Genomic DNA, 7282 nt, shown 5'->3' on the forward strand with positions numbered 1-7282 from the left:
TCTCGAAGGAAGTAACAGCCCTACGTCTCGGTGCCCTGAGGCGGTCGACTGGATTATATGTGTCTGTGTTTACAAAAGTGCGAACCCTTGTCCCAGAGGAGGGAGGTGGCTTATATAGAGTGCGCCAGGACCCCAGCTCCCCTCTGTTACACAGAGTTCAATGCTCATAAAGGAAAGGCGTTACAGGTAACGTCTACAGTAAATGTCACAAATGCTCATAATGCTATGGTTTAAGTCTTAATCGTTGCAGAGTGGAGGGTTCCTCATCTTCTGATGGTCGAGTGTCTTCAAGGTGGTCGAGTGAGCGCATCTCTACGGTCGAGTGGATGATGATTTCTCTTCGACTGTTTCTAATTCTTTGTAAAGATGTCCTGAGGGAGGGTATACTGGACAGGTCCATGACCCTACCCTAGGTACATAGCTTCATCAACGGTCGCGCCCCCGCCATCACCCTCTATCTATCTGTCTCCTCTCCTCTTTCTTCCTCCCTCGTGCCACCCCGCGCTATCGATGCTGCACCCTCCCCACGCCGTCGCCGCCCCACCCCGCTCCTGAGCCTCCCCGCCGCAGTTGCGGGTCGACCCCCCTTCCCTCCCGAGGAGCATCGGCCGTCGCCGCCCCCTCCCCGCCCCTCCCTGCCTCCCCACCTCCCTCCCGAGCTTCCCCGCTGCCGCCTCCCCGCCACAGCCGCGGGTCGACCCCCCTTCCCCCCTGAGAGGAGCGCCGCCCGTCGCCGCCCCCTCCCTGCCTCGTTGCCGCCCCCTCCTCGCCCCGTGCCGCCCCCTTCCTGCCTCCCCACCCCCTCCCGAGCCTCCCTGCCGCCGCCTCCCCGTCGCAGCCACGGGTCGACCGCCCGTCGCCGCCCCCTCCCGCCCCATCGCTACCCCGCCTCGCCGCCGCCTCATCGCCGCCCCCTCCCCGACCCGTCGCCGCCCCCACGGTGAGCCCCTGCCACCACCTGTCTTGTTTTCTTTTCTTTTTTTTCTTTTTTTTCTTTTTTGTTTAGTTTAGGTTTTTTAGTTCAAGTCTTTTCAGTTTAGTTAGTTTAGGTTATTTAGTTTAATTAGTTTAGGTTATTAAGATTAAATAGTTTAGGTTTATGTTTAACTAGTGGACTCGTTGCGCCAAATGGCGCAGAGACCTGCTGAATCCATGTCCAGATTGAAAATAAAATCCATGGTTTAGTTGGCTTAGTTGTGGGCAAGCACATACGTTAACAAATTTATCACCCTTTAATAAAAAAGAAGAAGATTGGTTTCTTGCTGTGTACAATAAGATGTACACATACATTTAAATTTGGCAGCATAAAATTTCAATGAAAACCATGTTGCACTGAAAATATGTGTATTTTCAGTAATCTTCCGTTTGAGCAACCACACACATTAAGAATTTAGATCCCATGTATACAAAAAAATATGCATACCAGTTAAGAAGGCCTTTATATTTTTTCGAGGTATTGCTTGCATCAAATTATTGTGTATGTGTGTGTGTGGGTGTGTGTGTGGGTGTGTGTGTGTGTGTGTGTGTTCGGAAAAAAGATGACCCGTTGCACCCAATGGCACAGATGCCCATTTAAACCATGAGCGTGCTTTCAAAAAAATTGCATTTGTTAATAACTTCATATTTCAGGGCATGTGTACCTCTTGATCCATTGCAACAAACATGGTGTGTTTTAAAAAATTAAGTCTTTGTTGATAAAATTAGGTTATAGCAATAACTTGAGATTTTTTTTCCTGTCAGGATGATTTAGAGCATCATTATGTTTGACATACATAGCCTAGGCAAGTCTTTGAGCAGTAGGCGATTCCCTAAAGTTCGGTACAGAAATTGAGACCCAAAAAAATATTTCAAGATTGTCTTAGCAGGTGTGGTCATCAATTCACAGCTTTGAGTTGGTATACAAAGAATAAATTGGATAGATATAGGTTGTACAACTAAGATTAAAGAATCAGAATGTGCGTACAAAGTCAAGCAACCGGATGCCTCTTCTAACACACATAAAACAGATACATCATCTGCTACCATGCCTCATTCAAAGAAGAGATGCCTATAGAACAAAAACTGGATCGCTGACCTTGATGCTTTTTCCAGGTGGAAAGTGCCATTATGGAGATACTTATAAAGAAAAACATTAAGAACAAATGGCCTTCAGAAGAGTTGAAATAGTTTCCTAAAAAATAATTTGAACAACAAAGTGGCAAGACAAATGTACAACAATGGAGACCCGACGACATCCTCAAATACATGCATTGTGACAACTAACCAGTATACAACAGAAACGTGCTTAAGAGAGTGAGGGACACAACTGGAAAATATATATTATGTGTAACATTACTAACCGATCTCACTACCACAGAGTATAATGAACAACCATATGTTAAGGATGTTTTCAGTCATACAAACCGCATTTCTGATCCCTTTTCCATTATATCTAAATAATATCTAGTGGAATTTTAAGTTTTTTAGAGAACCCATCGCCAAATGGTGTACCATTATCATTCGGTACAACATGTGTTTAATCTTATCCAAGTGTTTAAACCCCCTAAAGTGATCTCATACTAATTCCATATCTTCAATCAAATATCATTCTGGATGGGAAAGGAAAAAAACAATGCATTAACCAAGAACCCTAGTAACATTTTAATTTATATTGAGAGCACTACGATATATATTCCCGTGTGGCAGCAATATAGAACATCATTCCTGTATAGTAGTTGTAGGCATCTTTTTTGCTTTTGATACATGGATATTCTGATTTCATGATTCTTTGCAAATCTGCAGTAGTTGTAGGAATCTTCTTTGTTTTTGAATTAAAAAAAGAGAGTTAGCCTAGACAATACATCAAGTTTTGGAGCATAGCAATCCAAAGAAATCAGTAATACCTATCTCAATCAAAACCTTGTTTGGAAATACATAACCAGTGCCCTCATCTTGTTCATGAGCGAGCATGAAAAAAGTTTGGTATATGCTCATGCAAATAGAATAAAACTGGCTTGATAGAACAAACAAACAAACAACTCTATTATACTCCATGGATATACTGTACTATTGCTTTTCAGAGCCAAAATGATCAAAAGTAATAAAATAAAACGAAAGTAAATCAACGGCATGATTTGGGACCAGAAAGATATAAAATCATTATACGAAAAGTGCCACACCATATGTTTATTCAAGACAGAATAATCACGAGCAATGCGTAATGAAGAAAGTAATTTCTTACAGAAACAACAGCCAGCTGAGATGTGGACCATTCATGCTCCTGCAACTTGTAATAACACACTCAAGTTAATGGGATAAGCACACACATTATTTGCAGCGTAAAAAATGGCTTCCCTAAAGATGCAGCGGATATAAGCTCACATTTCTGGACGTAATATGATTTAACAGAAACAAAATCCATTGGATTTGTGGCACCAGTTTGATGACAACAGGTAAGATAGAAACGGACCAGTTTGCTTGGTAAGGTACCAACAAGAAATTACAATCAAAGAAATGCATATGGAACTATGGCTACTGTTTGTATTTCAGAAAGTTCTAAAGTAGCACAACTTAAGACTTTTACCAACAGTTAAAGAAAATATGACCGCCAAACTCAACTAGAGCCCATACAGGTACCATATGACAATAGCTCAGAGCCATGTTTCACTTAATTATTTTGTTGAGAAAATTAGTGCAGGACTTGTGGAGCATTTAGAAAGAATCCAAGAACAAAAGCACAAGGTACTTGGAAAGTTGGAATATAATACAACATAGGTGTGAAAGTATTATATGTACTCAGTAGAAAAATACTCGTGAAAGTACACTGTTCCAGCATGGAACGATAAATTTGACGAACTTGATGACAATCTGAAGGTGAAATCCTACCTTCAGGACATATATGCATTTTGTTATGGAATGGATTGAGGCATAACTACCCTGCCAGGAAAGAAACTCACACAATCAGGATCATTATACACTAAGAGGAAGGACTAAAGCAAAAAATGCAGTCAAATAAAAATATTGACACACAAAGCTCAATCAGCACCAAGAAAAGGGGTCAGCAAAAGATGTACAGCTGAACTGAACTGAATTTTATTGGGGCTTTTCCATGAACCGCAAGCTATTCTTTTATTCGCCTGAGAAAATTACAGTGATGTTGTCTACACAACACAGATTACTCTTCCACCCTGATCAGCTCCTACATTACAATGAGCTAAATGGCACAAATACATCTATTTAACTATTACAACACTTCGAGTACAACGGAAGGATGGCTCAATAACTAATCAATGCAGGAAACTACTATCACAATATATTGAAAATCATCACCAGGCTGAATCTGTATTATTGGTTGGACTATACAAAACGTGAAACATGGTTGGTCTACTGTAATTGAACGACTAGGATTCCAACCATTGTGTGGGATGAATGATACAATTTTGTGGTAGGTAAGACTTTACTTAACATGACGAAAGAGCTTAGGGAACTGGAAAAAAAATAGTAACTTTAGAAAAACTGAAAAAGACCTCCACGCCAAAAATAACCTCTCCAACCTGTATGCAAAGTTGCAAACAATATTGATTTGATATGAACTGAAACAAAAACGGGAATCAAGAGAAGTCAAGAAGTGCATACGGGACCATGCTTAAACTCTGTCAGGGGTTCGATCTTAAGTCAGTCCTGCTAAACGTCCTGCACACACAAACATACAAAAAATCAAGCTAAGAAGGACGGCGTGGTTGATTTAGTCTAGCTGAAATTGACGCACCAAAAATGGCACACGCCAAATTGAGCAGTAGTTCTACTACTGCATAATGCAAGGTTTAATATAAATGGACCAGATTTATTTAAGCCCTGTCATACAAATCACACAGGTCCAGTATACGTTTACAGAGAAAAATCTTTGATATGTGTACATGTAAGGTCGCCTCATTTCTGAAAGCACAAACCCACCCTAACTTTTCACATGAACAAAATGCAGATTTTCTCTTCCTTGAAGATATTACATGACTCGGCATCTTCTTGTAGGGAAGGGGGAAAGTAAAGAAAGAAGAAAATAGCACAGGCAATTGCTCACAAGACTACACTCACCTTCAAATGATCTCAAACAAGAAAAATTTGCAAGAGGCGTGAAGGGGGAGAAGGATTGAGAGAAGCTCACCTTGACATCATCCGAGCTCCTCCGTGCGCACCATCTTCAGCCGTCGGGACTTCACCTTCCCTGCCGCTCCATGAGGATTCTGCTCCTTCCTTGTCGCCAGTCTCTCCTCCACCCCGTGAGGCGTCCGCCGCCTGGGTCGCCGGCCTCGCTGCTCCACCCCACACCGCTGGCCCCTTGGCCCTCCCCTGGTCCTTCAAGAAAACAGATATGTTTCTGTGTATTGCGCACCTCTCATGGGGTGGCTTCATATTACATACTCCCTCCTTTCATTTATATAGAGCCTAATGCGTTTTTCAAGATCGCCTTTGACTATTGATAAAATTAATACTACATGACATGCATAATGTGAAAATTATATCATTGAAAGCCCGTTTCACATACGAATTTGATGATGTGCTTTGTGTAAGTTGCATGTCATATATTATTGCTCTAACATTTGGTCAAAGTTAGCCTCGAAAAACGCATTAGGCTCTATATAGATGAAAGGAGGGAGTATATAGATTACATGTCTTGACCATCAAGGAAGATCAAGTGAATCCCAAACCGAATCAATACATATCGGCACGTGATAGTATGCCTATACAAGGTAATCTATACAAAAGGAATACTTTGATATCCCCCTCAGTTTGTGCGCCGTATGGCAAGAGACACAAACTGAACCGAAACTCGGAGAAGAGCTGCGACGGGAGTCCTTTTGTCATTATGGCTGCATATCGATGAGAAAATGGCACATGAAGAACCCGCACCTCACCAAGTGACACCTTCTCGCGAACAAAGTGAATGTCAATCTCGATGTGTTTGTTACGACGATGCTGCACCGGGGTGGAAGCCATGTAGACAATGTTGACATTGTCACAGAAGACGACTATGGCAGTCGCGAGAGGATGATGAAGCTCGCCGAGAAGCTGTCGGATCCAACAACATTCGGCAACAACATGAGCAATGGCACGATACTCTGCCTCGGCACTAAAGTGAGATACCGTGGTCTGGCGTTTGGATGACCAAGAGACCAGGTTATCACCGAGATAAACGCAGAACCCAGAAGTCAAGCGTCTGGTGTCAGGGCAGCCGGCCCAATCAGCATCAGAGTAAGCTGTGAGAGATGTCAACGAGGAGCGGGTGATGTGCATGCTGAGGTCAAGAGTCCCCTTGACGTACCAGAGAATACACTTGACCAGGTGCAGATGTGGCTCGCGAGGTGCATGCATATAGAGACAAGCCTGCTGAACAACGTGCGCGATGTCAGGGCGCGTGAGGGTCAGATATTGCAGAGCTCCAACATAGCTGCGGTACTCGGTAGGATCAGCAAGGAGGGAACCATCTTGCGCCGAAAGCTTGCACTTGACGTCGATAGGGGTAGTTCGAGGGATTACAATCCACCATGCCGGCACGTTGGAGAAGATCCAACGCATACTGTCGCTGTGAAAGCACCATACCAGACGATGTCCAAGTGACAGAAATGCCGAGAAAGAATGATAGGGCACCAAGGTCCGTCATAGCTAACTCGAAATGAAGCTGCTGAGTGAGATAGCGAAGTAGCTGATCCGTGGAGGCAGTGATGATGATGTCGTCCACATATAGAAGAATGTATGCGAGGTCATGGCCACACTTGTAGATGAACAGAGAGACATCCGACTTGGAGGCGACGAATCCCATCCGATGTGCAAAGAGGGAAAACCACTGGTACCAAGCACGTGGAGCTTGCTTGAGACCGTAGAGCGATTTGTGAAGACGGCACACATAGTCGGGGCAGCGAGCATCGACGAAACCGGGAGGTTGCTGACAGTAGACCTCCTCGTCAACATTGCCATGAAGAAAGGCGTTCTTGACGTTGAGCTGCTGAACTGGCCATGCTCGGGACATAGCGAGGCTGAGGACGATACGGATCGTGGCCGGCTTGACAACCGGGCTGAATGTCTCATCGTAGTCGATGCCCGACTGCTGAGAGTACCCACGGACAACCCATCGAGCCTTGTAGAGAGCAAGGCTACCGTCAGAGTGAAACTTGTGCTTGAAGATCCATTTCCCTGAAACAACATGAGCACGAGGAGGGCGTGGAACAAGTGACCACGTCCGGTTAGCAACAAGAGCATCAAATTCCTCGAGCATAGCACAACGCCAGTGGGGATCATGAAGAGCACC

At 43.9% G+C, this 7282-nt stretch overlaps 1 long non-coding RNA gene across 1 annotated transcript; it reads right to left on the reverse strand.

The window, feature by feature from the left end:
- Positions 1-4262: 4262 nt before the first annotated feature.
- Positions 4263-5474, reverse strand: LOC125552293 (uncharacterized). Its single transcript, XR_007303501.2, has 2 exons — positions 5141-5474; positions 4263-4671 (listed from the first exon to the last, which is right to left on the reverse strand). It is a non-coding gene; the product is annotated as an uncharacterized LOC125552293 (long non-coding RNA).
- Between the last annotated feature and the right edge of the window lie 1808 nt (positions 5475-7282).

The sequence above is a fragment of the Triticum urartu genome, chromosome 1A, assembly GCF_056163025.1.
Source record: "Triticum urartu cultivar PI428250 chromosome 1A, HENAU_Tu73, whole genome shotgun sequence".
Classification (NCBI taxonomy): Eukaryota; Viridiplantae; Streptophyta; class Magnoliopsida; order Poales; family Poaceae; genus Triticum; species Triticum urartu.